The following is a 12,739-nucleotide window of genomic DNA, read 5'->3' as shown; positions in this document are numbered from 1 at the left end:
TTAAAGATGGTAGGAATCTATTTTTGAGCATCAGAGACTGATATCCATAACCTCAAATATTACCCAAGGGTTGGTTGTTAAACAGTTCTTTAAAAATTAACATAAGAAAACTCAAAACTTGATGGTAATGATGATTAAGTTATTATTGAATTTAGTGCAATTGAAATATTGATTTGCATGATCAATTCCTTGAATATACAAATCGGCCCCAAAAATTACCCCACAAATCGAACGAACGAACCACAAATGGGCAAAATCACATCAAATGGCAAATATTACAAAGACAACAGCCAACAGTGCCCTACTTGCCAACTTCTGTGGAACGCAGCGCGCGATACTCGTGTTTCAAATTACCAATGAGATTGCCACATGACAATAAATTGAGCGTCGTGAAGCTCTGTATTGAAGGTAAACTAAGCGAATACATACTTGCAACTCTTGACGACGAATAATATTTTCAGCCGGCTGACAATGCAACGTGGTCGGGTTTTGCGGTGGTGTTTTATTTCCTCACAGACCGCCTGTTCGCAGTTTTGTTTATGCTTGTCACTTCCAGTGAACACACCGCTATTTGACGTCCAAGCGTCGTTTGTGACTTTTTTGTTTTATTTCTAATAGCAATAAAACGTGTATGGCTCCGGAAGTTGTGTTCTCCCAACGACGCAACGAATTGAGCTTTACTGCCTCTGCTCTGTTGTTGTGAAACTGCAACCTTCGATGAGAGTCTCTCTGTGATGCTTAAATCATTTAACTGCTGAATAACGATATGAGCATGACACCGATGACAGTGATAAATTGTGGCTTTACAAAGGTGGCAGCCATTTTGCACCGTTTTGTGCTGGGAGTTTCTCGGTGGGACTGTTTCCGATCGCTTAAATTGGTTTAACAGCGCTCGATAAAGGCAGTGTACTCTATTCAGACTTTGTTTGTTTTGACTCCACACTTTGATCTGGATCTTGTTTTTTACTTATTCGGATTAGATACATTCACACACAGATACACGAAGGTGTAAACCACTTTTTATACACGTATTTTATGGGATACACAAACATTCAATTCTTGTTTACAACTACTACACACAAAGGATCGTATTTAACTTGTATATTTTATTTGCCGGAGCTAAAGGCTCAAGTGTCGAAAACGATACCAAAGAGGAGAGCTATAAAAGCACACCAATACATGAAACTATCCAAAAACGTTCATAAATCACTCTAGACTTTTGCCTTGGCTGGGTACATTTTTTAAAACAATTACTCTTATTTTCTTCTGCCTTGCACGCACTGACAACATAATTTCCATACTGCGATCATTGCAGAAGAAGACTGGTTACGAGACGTTGCTTCCAATTAGAGGTGATCGTTTTACACAACACTGTTTTCTTCGGTGTTAATTAACTGAACCTTGTTGTTGCTTCTGTTTACCACCCCATGCAGTTGAGCAAATTTTTGAATTTGAATTTATGACATCACCCGCCTCATCCTACGCGTATATATTTTTGTTTTTCTGCAAATTGTTGAAAAGAAACCGCTTCTACAATTGGTGAATTCCAAAAACTAAACCTGGTGATCGTGAATCACAGATGGCTGATTTTGTGACGATTGATTTAAACTTGGAAACGCTAGGTGGCTGGCATGTGTAACTATCGCCCACTCTGTTCCGGTGTTGTTGGGGCAAATCAGGTTAAGGCATAAAGAAGCGAAGCGAGATGCACCTCGTTAGCCTGGAGGTGAAGTGCACGAGTTATGCACGTCCCACACTCTGCATGCTCACTGTACACTAACACATCGATTGAACTTTTCTCCGCTCAACATACGGGTGCTTGTTTCAGCATTCTCCGTAACTAAGTGCCTGCGAGTTCGCAAAACACTAAAAAAAACTCACTAGAAGTGCACACAAGAAACAACTTGATACACGGGTGCTGCTCGATTCCATTGGGCTTTTCAGCCAGTGATAATAAAAATTGCTTCCGTAAATTTTTCCTCTTGGCACAACACTTCTATTTTCATCTCTCCCTTTTCCGCCGCTTGTCTTCGACAATAGTTTTCCCACGAAGCACAATCTTAAACGCTCGCGACGATAACGCGATATGTAATTACAAATTGTCGAACAAGGCAAAAGATGGAACCCATAGGAAGCTGGTGGAGGCTGTTTCTCTTCTAGTGCAAAACTATCCGGCAACGAAAATCGCGCGCGCGTTTTAGCATTCCACTTCCGTTCACATTCGACGTCGTCTCACATCTAAACGCTGGAGCGTTTGAAGAGACGTATTGAACCAATCTCGATTGAGCGTCGTCTCTTCGGTCGCCCTCTGCTGGCTTGGTGAAACAAGCGCAACAACATTGTGAGAGAACGAGAATCGGAGAGTAACAGAGTGAGTGACTGCAGAGAGCGCTCTTTCTCAATTGAAAGGGTTCATTCCGTTCATTATGATTTTTGGATTCTCATCGCGTGAGACGATGGAAAGCCGGTAGGGGTGGAGTGTTGCTGTTTTCCGTTCTCCTGGGGTTGTTGGGTGGTATTCTAAAGAGGTTGTGCTTAACGTATTGTCACTGAACCTTCTAGTGATTGGAAAGTTCTTGCGTGTTCATGTTGGTTGTTATCGTAAATTTACAGCCTGCTGGGTCTTTGCCAATATCCAGTCACTCTTATGTGACACTGCTAGTACATACACGGTAAGAAAAAATGTACCCAAAAGTAAGTTCCCTTATCTCGGCACTACACGGACAGAAAATTGTTTGCATTGAACCAAAAAAAAAACTTCATTTGCATTTAAACAAACAATTCCGGTTGAAATTATATTGCATTTTATTGTTTCGATAATACATTCAAAATAAGATTCTTTTCATTTTAATAAGCCACTCTTCAACTGCAACTGTTGTTAAAATAACAATATTCTTTTATTAAGCCAACAATAGTTCATTTTAATTCAGCATTTATTTGTTGGGTCCGTTCCCCGGGCCATGATTGCAAAAATAACTACCAACCATTTCCTCGTTCCCGAACAAAAATGTAAACAATAACACAAAACTGTTCTCGTTTGATTCAGTTTTTTCCGCGTTCGACGTAAATATTGTTTTTAACAGTGAATTTCGGGAAATAAGTGCTAGATTTTCGAAGATTTCTTGAGACTTGAGGTAAGTAAGTATGCTGTAGTTGCTAAAAATAAACAGTTTTTCTTTACTTTGACTATATGTTTAGTATTACTTCTGCGTGAAATCAACGATTTACATAGTTGAAGATGCTAATTTCAAATAACAGACTAAAGGCCCAAGCGTAATGACAGCGGAAGCGGAACGGCAGCGGCAGCGGAAAAGCCCAATCTGAGTAAGCCAACTTGTCGGATTGAAAACTAGTTAGAACCAAATCGACTTCGGTTAGGCATCTTGATGTCATTTGTGACAACTGTCAAACTTTCCGTTTCCGTTCCGCTTCCGCCCACATTGTGTTTAGGCTTTAACGTGGTAATTTTATACAATAGATGAGGAGATGAAAGTATAGAATTGATAGTTCCGTTTAGAGTACGGCAGTGTGAAAAATTGCATATAGAAGTAGGAAGCGAGCTAGACAACTTTAAGGAAGGTACAAATCAGTTTTCTCATCTCTCTTTACTAAACTCCCCCTTTGGAGAGGGATGGTGAGGGGTGCCCCTCCCCGCCACCACTGGCTGTTATTTGAAATTAGCATCTTCAACTAAGTTTTTCTTTATTTCCGGCCTATTCAGCACAGCCCGCACTTAGTCTTTCTTAATCTAGCGCAGTTTATCACCGAATGGAAAATTATTATTACTGATTTATTTAGCTTTCCGTATGTACCAGAAGATTTCATAAAGAGAAACCAATTGTTAAGATATTGTCAAAAGTCTTACACTGCTTCTTGACGCCAAACTCGGCCTACGGATTCTAAACTCGGCTTAACTATCGAAAGAAGATAAAAATTGATTCGGTCGGAGCCCTTCTTTTGTTTTTGGGAATAATGGGTGCAAACCTTCATATCACGCGTTCTCATTGACCGCGTTCCGTAGCTTATTAACTAAAGTATCGTACCAAACGCATAATTGACTTGTTAACTCTGAAATCATGGATTTATTTGAAATTTTCTGCTCGATAGGCCCAAAATGGGCGATTAGGCCGAAGCAGTTCTCTACCCTATCTGTGAAAAATAACAGGTAATCTGTGAAAAATCACCGAACTGTTTACCGAACGATTTCGGTAAAATTTCAAAGATTTCGGTAAAATAATCTTAGTGTGTATCCACCTGAACACTGAGCCCAAGACACCAAACCTCTAGGATGTGTGGGTTGAGCGTTGCGATTTTTGTCCATCAAAAGTACCATTTTGCTCTAATGCATAGTGGGATTTTTTGTCTTCAAAAAAAAAAATCATTTCATTCAATGTCTCAAAATGCCACTGGATATTAAGGTGATATTTATGCATCAAAAGGTAGCTTTTAAGGAATTTAATGACTAGGTGGTTTTCCACGGAACGAAGCATTTTGGGGTAGTTTAGGCTAGTGTAGGGTTTTAAGGGTTTTCGTTTAGTGCCTCTAATTGTGTAATGATCAACTTTACACAGTCAGTGTTCACTCGGCTGTCGACAGAAGCAGACCACTCTCGATGTGTGTCACCCGATCGGCTGTTTCCCCGGCAACAACCATCGTGTGGTCCTCCTCATTGTTCTGCATTACCAGTTCTTTCGGTCGATGCGTCGTCGATTTAGGAAAGCAACCGTTTCGTGATGAGTGTGTGAGTGCTGACCTCGCTTTGCGTCCATTGCTCCAATGGAAGCGCTCTGCTCCCCGTTGGCGATACTGCCATACAATGAAACTACTGGAAGTGGATCCCGTTCTGATGAAGAAGGCTTATTGGACAGCGGAAGATAATATGTTTATTATTATTTTTTTTATTATGGTCACTTTAACACTCTTGGGTCATTCGTGATTTGTCCGGGGGTGAGATTTGAACTCGTGACTTTGGCGTGAGAGGTATGGATGTTAACCACTACGTCGCGGTCGCCCCCAATATGTTTATTGTGTTGTACCTTTTGACTATAGTTTTAAGATGTATTGTATAGTGAACAAGAATTATGAAACAATAACTTTACACAGTAAATGTCAACCATGTTTTGCAAAACCAATTTCAGTTGAAAGCTAAGAATTCAGATATTGATCGTTCTTTTGGGAGTATTTAATTACTTTTTAATATAGAATGCTTACGGCTACATTTTCAGTTAACCCATCTTATAAAAGATAGTTTAATCCCCCTATCAAAATTCAAAATTTCCGCACCGCAGAGCCACACTCTGTGTTTTTACTGAAGGTGCGCTTAAGAGCGCTCACGATTTTACGTTAACATTCTATAATAAAAAGTAATTAAAAAACCACAAAAGAGCAATCTATCACTAGCTAAGATCAAAATCGTATGTAAAAAATTGAACATAAACTTTGGAATTCTTCAGGTACAGGAGTACCTAGTACACACATTCAAAATGCATGAAAAAAAAAAACATTTGGTTGGGTTTTTGCAAAGTCATTCACCCATATTCTTGTTTTCGTTCGAACCGTATTTTCCATACAAAAAACAAGAATATGGGTGAATGTCTCATACCATTTCTAAACGAAAAAAATAACCCTGCGAAATCAGTTGAAGTGGCTTCGATCTGGTAAAAATACGGAAAGTTTTGGTTTCAGTGGTACAGCAAAATTAGGTATTTTCATCCAAACTACTCTAAAATGATCCTTTTGATTTTTTTTACATCTGTTGATGTATAAATAGCGGAACTTTGAGATATTGATTTAAATTACATTTTTTGTTTTGAAAAAAATTCCATTGTTCAGTGTGGGGAAGTAAAACACTGGCCAGATTGAGCAGTTTTAACATATTATAAGCCTATCTTGATGACACATTTTTACTGTCCATAATTATTATAACATTTTATAACTATGTAGTCTGAACCTGGGAGGAAGAAGCAGTTGATGATGCTTTTCTTACAGTTGAACATTAATACAGAAGGCGATACTGAAATCTTGCGCAAAGTAATTTATGAAAAAGTGTACTATCCAGTGTTTATTCAATGAGACGTCGTTTTTTTAAATTCATTCATTGAATTTACTCCAATCCGGTTTTGAAAGATACCATTAACCAAAGTTTTCATTACAATATTTAGAGACATAACAAAATACAAAACATAGCGGCGCTGGTGGTGTAGTAGTAAGCGTGATTATCTCTCACCCCAGCAGGCCTGGGTTTAATCCTAGTCGACGTCGCCGGGATGTTCTGAGGCATAACATCTCTGATCAGGCCTTCCTTCAGAAGGGAAGTAAAGCCGTTGGTCCCCGGTTCATGAGTTGATGGGTCGATAGGTAAGGTCCAGGTGTGGGAGCTGCCTCCCTGGCGTCGGTAGCATTGGTGCTCAGCACGGAAAACAAGATCGACGGAAAAAAATCAAGGGAAAAAATACAAAACAGAAAAGTAAATTTTTTTCACTGCACACTGGACAATGTCAAATAATAACTATTTTGCTACGCCTATTTTGATTGGATTTCAATGGCACACATTTTCATTAGAAGAAAAACAAGCTATAACATAAATTCCGTGTGTGCTATCTGCTTCTCCCTCCCAGGTCTGAACATAGTATAAAACCGTTGCGTTGGTCCCGGTCTATGTGTTGATGGGTTTGATATGTATGGTCCAGGTAGAGCTACCTCCGCGAAGTCGACGAAAAATAAGCAATGAAAATAATGTGCCAGGTTTCTAAATACATAGAAGTTGCAATATTTCTTCATGTCTAGAAATTATAAATTAAGAGAATAAGTGAAATCACGTGTCCTTACGAAATATGTTAAACCCAACTTACAGTTCCTACTGGGTATCTGATAATTAGGCCATGGCTGGGAATTTCAGCTACAATGTCCTTATTTTCGGACAATGTGAGAGCTGGAGCAAGAGTAAGTACTCAAACTCACGCTTTCAAATGCTCGCAACATGTTCATTCTCCGGTTCAATGTTATTTGACGCTCCTCTCAAAACAAACGCTCACATTTATACATCTTTAATATTTTCATGGTCCCTGTTCACCCGGCGTCGAAAGAAGCAACAAGATGCAATTCTTTGTCTCGCCTTCCGTAAGTCAAAAAATGTCCAATGAGATTCGCAAAACGTGTATGAAAAAGGATCGGGGAGCCAAAATTTGAAAAAAAGAAAAAGTGCACCTGGTCCGACCTTAACGCAAGGCTCCGGCACGCGAGCGACGACAACGTCGGCTGAAGGTGACTCACAATTATTGCATGATGGGTAACAAGCAAACGGCAAATGTTTTTGTGCCAGTCCTTTATACTCCATCCACCATTCGACGGCAGATGTTATTGGCTTCTGTTGAATAACCGGAGGAATCTCGAAATGATCATTCATCGATCGTTACCACCGCAACTCAAGGGAAATGCAAACATCGAGAAGGGTGCAATTTTTGGCCAGCCTGCTGACGAGAGCGAGGTGAACGAACCCTCTTTCTTGGGCCGAAATCATCCCCCATCAATCGCATACGACAGGAAAGAATTTAGGGCATGAAAGACAAGGGAAAAACAACCCCCCAAAGGTGAATCATATTGCACGGTTAGGGCACACATGTACAGCACGTAGCCAAATGTTCATATTATTAATTTCCACCCTCGCATTTTGTTTTGTGTTTTTATCATTCGGGCATGCGCCAGTTTCACTTTCGATTCAAGGAAAAAAATCTAGTTCAGTTGCACTTCGATGTTTGTTTACTTTTATTTTTCTTAACGAATGTAAGCAAAAACTTTGGGGTATTGACAAACTCGATAATAAAGGAGCTGACTTATACTTATGACGTTGAGGTTTGATCGATTTCGGTTATCGTATCGATAACTATGACCCGATAATATCGACATGATCGATATCTGCTTACCCCTACTTTTAGATACTTTTCTGATCTCAGATTTTGCTCCTCTTATACTCTTATAAATATTGGACAGTGTGACAAAACAGGTTTTCCACACTTTTTGTCTCCATCGCACAATTTCTATTCTGCTCTTTCATGATTGCAGTAGTCTTCGATGGAAAGTTTTTCTAAGAAAACGCATTTTTTTATCGGCTAATTTGACATTAATCCTATGCGTCACTTTTGCTCAAAAATTGAAAAATTAGAAATTGCGATTTTCACCGAGAACGACCCAATTGAACTTGTTTGCAACCAACCTTGCTTCCACTCACTTGCTATAAAAAGATGATTTTCTGAATATTGGAATCAGTAGATGTTATAATCATATTTTGTACTTGTTAGATACAAGAAAAGGTTGAAAGGCAAGTGTTTGACACATTAAACCTGTCAAATTCGCTTTCAGATATTCACAATCAGCGATTTTACGACTCGCAAGCGCTCACTCTGAGTGAACGCTCACGAATCATAAAATCGCTTATTGTAACACTCTGGTAGCAAAATTGACAGGTTTTATGAGTCAAACACTTGCTTTTCATCCGCTTCTTGTAACTAACAATTGTACAAAATATCATTATAACATCGAATGATTTCAATATTCAGAAAATCATTTTTTATAGCAAGTGAGTGGAAGCAACCCTGTTTGTAACTACAACCTATTAAATGTCGATTGCTGATGCTGAATATAAATCGAAAAAAGCATCTTCAAAAGGATATTAAGACTTCCCAAACCTTGAAAAAGTCAAAAATATACTGATTCAATGCGTTCAAAAAAAAAATGCACTGTCCGAAATCTTACAAGAGAAACTATATAAGATTATACCAGTCCCTTAAAGAATATGTTTTGTTTGTTTTTCATTGTTAACTTTTTGATAATAAACGTCTGTTTACAACTTATTTTCGATACAGTCTTTACCTAGTTAAATAATTTTTTTGTTCTTAGATAATTAGCTAATGTACCGTTAAGATTCTTCTACAGATTCTGTAAAAAATGTACAAAGCATCACCGCATAAACACTCCCACCTAGTTTTGATTGGCGAATCTCGGTAATTATGGCACCGCTGAGCAGCTCGGCAATAAGTTTTACTGACATCTCATCAAAATTCAGGTTTGGTTGTTGTGGCTCGAAAAACGTTTAGCTGAAGTGTTAGTAAACGTTTTTTTTTGCTGAGATATCAGTAATACCTATTCAGGAGGTTCTTGTCAGTGCCATAATTACCAAGGTTCTGCAAACAAAACCAAGTGTACAGTTTCAATAATGTGATGATCGGTAGCCTAAAAATATACATTTTTGAATGAAAATATTGTTCCTGGGAAAAAATTGGTTATTCAATAGCTTATCGTGAGAATTATCATTAAAGGTCTTCGGAGGTGAACTAAACCATGGATAAAAATCTGCTAAACAATGCTTAAAAAATAAAAAAATAAAACATTTCATTTCTCGTAATACATTGATTCTTTAAAAACTTAGTTCTTTAAAAAGCCGGTAAAACTTATCCTCGTTAAATGAATTATGGACGCTTCAGCTTCAGTTTTCAATTGTCAAATGCTTATAACTGCATCAATCTAACACCTGGAATTTTGAAGCTACTGTGATTGATAAGAAAAAGCTCACTGACTGAACTTTGCTTAAGGAAGTTGGCATAAAAGTTTCAACATTTGCTCTTAGCTATCGAAGACATTTCTCTTTAAGCTGCAAATTTCATTCAATGGTTGTCCGAAACTGAAAATTCGCTCTTTTTTTGCTTTCGAATGTGTCCCACCATGAATTATGCAGGTACGTATGTACGTGCGTAGCTGTGTACGTGATTATATGCTGTTTTTATGCGATTTCTCTTGTCTTTTAGTTGGGCTTCGAGATGGTTCTACTCGCTCTACTCTGCGGAGCTGAAATAAGTGATTCGCAGTAGGTGCAACTCAGCAGTGTCCACAAAAACGACCGAACGAAAGCAGTCCTATGAGCTTCCCTGTAGTGGTACATATGTGAGAAATTGTTTTTGCTTTCTGTAGCATTAATTAGGAGAGCCTCCCTTTCCTCACCCAAATAACCATCAATTCCACTAATGCAAAAAGTGCAATGCTGATATAAAAATATGTACTATACTGATATACAGCTATACATTGTATAGCCGTATATTATATATAATATATATTATTCCCCTTCTTTAATATCCATTGTTGGCACTCATTATAACTCCTAATGATCTTTGTTGTTATTTCGAATTATCATATGACTAGATGTGTCGCATGAAGGATTTGACAAATTCCGAGTAGTTTTTAGTTTCAAGACCCATACTCACCGTAACATATTCCGGTAATATCTCCGGAACCAGAGAACAGGAAAAGCAAGCATTCACACAAGAGCCGAAAATGCCGAAAAGAAGCTGAAAGTGACCACACACTTAGAAATAACTATTTTTATACGAGACGTAATCCATCTTTGACGTAAATTATGGAACGTAAACAAACATGTCATGTAAATTTAAGTGTTCCCAAACCGAAACATACGCAACTCAACGAAAAGTACGCTTGTTTGAATTGATTTTATCGTTTCTCTCAACTGATTCTTATGTCATTTGGGCCGTTTGCATGTGTCGGTCTCAGGGCATGGAAATTTACATTACATTTTCGTAGTGTGCATGGAGAACAGAAAGTTGGCTAAAGCGGAGGAAACGCAGAAGGACCCCAAATCCATACCCGGAAGAAAGAGATAGGGAAACACCAGAAGAAAAAGAAGATCACAAATTCGCACGGATGACAAATAAGGTGTATTGTAAAAAATAGAACGAGAAGAAAAATCAATAGAAAAAGATAGAAGAGGTGAAAAAATACACAGTTCGTAAAAGTAATGTAAATTTCTGTTCAATATGATGCACATAAATGGAGCGTCACATATCATATACGTTTACATTATATATCACGTAAAGTTCTGATACATTTCATGCAATGTAGAAAATATTGTACACAAATGCCCATCTTTGTACACAACATTGTTTGCAAGTTGCTCGGTTACGTGAAATGAAATACAAGTCTACGTGAATGAAAGCCTAGGTCTTGGAAGGATAGAAATAAGGGCGTTACTCTAATCGTCAAATTGAAAAGTGGAACGGTGTACCAGAGACAAACAGACGTAACTCTTAGAAAAACTTGTTCTTGAAAACATAGTATCTCAAAACATATAACCTCAGTAACGACATCTCTCTGGCTTCTCGCGGAAAACAAGCTTGCTCGCTAACTCGTAAACAATATTGCATAAAAGTTCTATAGAATATATAGAAACGTCAAAGTGATCCGATGCCAGCGCTGCGGCGAGTAGTTCGCGGAACTGATAATATTCAAATCAACCGTTAAATGCACGAACGAAGATACACAATGAAGAGTTACGTTTGTTTGTCTGTGGGTGTACGCTGCACTCCTGAGAGTTGATCCGGAGCTGAAGGGACTAAAGGAGAACGAGGTCAAAACCACATAGTATAATAAACCCGGCATGCATATTTACTTCTAGCTCGGTACATTCTCCAACAACCGATTACCTCGGCATTTGTTTTTGCTAATGTCTCTGCAAAATATTTGTTTGTTAGCTGAGATTTCAGCAAAAATCTAATTTGAATCTCAGCAAAACAAATGTCAGAACTTCTCGACTGTTGGAATCTCTCCAAAAAAATTTAAGTGTGTAGAAAGCTCTCAGTTAACAATTGTGAAAGTGCGCGAGGAACACTAAGTTGAGAACCGGAGTAATGAAGCCTAAATGAAGAAGACCTTGGCCGTGAACAAGGAAACGGTTTTTGGTCCCTGCGTCCTCACCTTTTAACTGTGGAAAACATAGGGGAATTCCAAAATCAGAACCAGTTTTGGACCCGCCAGCGGGGGGTTTCTCCAGCTGGATGATATTGTGGCTCTGGAAGTCAAGCGAAGCATTCAGCACTTACAACGCCACAACAAGACGTTCTTTGCGGGGAAGAACTTATCAAAATAAGAAATAAATAACTATAACAGGAATGTAAAACGTAGAAAAAATAGAAGGCTCCTAATAAATCGAGCAGCACATGTTACGATATGTCAGGGACCTGTATGTGGTGAAAGAGACGATGCAGGTTGGGGAAGACATGTTTGAAACCGAAAGAGCCGTACCCGAGAACGACGAAGCCAACGCGGGCCTACACTCTTGCTCAAGGATGATCTCGTTTGACCTCGACCACGCGTTCAATCAGGTATCCCATGAGTTCCTGTTCGTCGGCTGGCTCTCTCGAATCGCTGATGTCACTTCATCACGGATGTCACTAATACAAACTTGCTAGTGAAGCCGTGTAAAATCGTTGTTTATTATTTTCATCCACGATATCAGCTGGCAGAGAAGTCTATAGACTATATATTAGTGCATGGGCGCCATTCACAGCCGTTCCGCATTGACTTCTCGACGCAGGATCTCACTAATACAACCTAGCGAGCGTAGCCGTGTAAAATCGATTTGTTTATTATTTTCAACCACAAAATTAGCTGTCAAAGTGTTCGACTTGACAGCGGTTTTTTTTTTTTTTTAACCAATAAAATGCATGTATTAATGAAACTTCTCACTAATACTAACGGTGGTAGAGAACTCTATTGACTTCTCCAAGCCGGATCTCATGAACACTACACACAGCGAAAAAAAAAATGTAATATCGATCAACGTAATTCAAGCTGATGTTTGAAATAATGATGAAATAGCAAAAATCAGATACAATATTACATCAAAGGATGTAATTTTGTTCGCAAAATCGATGTACATCGTACAATGTGATATTAC

General features: G+C 38.6%; 1 protein-coding gene across 2 annotated transcripts in view; it reads right to left on the bottom strand.

Moving 5' to 3' along the window:
* Nucleotides 1-12,739, bottom strand: part of LOC135702955 (ras-GEF domain-containing family member 1B-like) — a 113,658-nt gene that overhangs the window by 79,447 nt on the left and 21,472 nt on the right. The window contains exon 1 of one of the 2 annotated variants that reach the window (XM_065224032.1): nt 430-2,224. The exons of the other annotated variant lie outside the window; for it this stretch is intronic. The gene's annotated coding sequence lies outside the window, so the exon portion shown is untranslated. Of the gene's footprint in view, nt 1-429; nt 2,225-12,739 lie in introns of those variants that run through there. 2 annotated transcript variants of the gene reach the window in all.

Source organism: Ochlerotatus camptorhynchus, unplaced genomic scaffold (assembly GCF_037179485.1).
Source record: "Ochlerotatus camptorhynchus isolate MF236.1 unplaced genomic scaffold, CSIRO-AGI_Acam_v1.1 ptg000019l, whole genome shotgun sequence".
In the NCBI taxonomy this organism is placed as follows: domain Eukaryota; kingdom Metazoa; phylum Arthropoda; class Insecta; order Diptera; family Culicidae; genus Ochlerotatus; species Ochlerotatus camptorhynchus.
The sequence above is the reverse complement of the archived record's forward strand: the minus strand, read 5'-3'. Positions and strand labels throughout refer to the sequence as shown.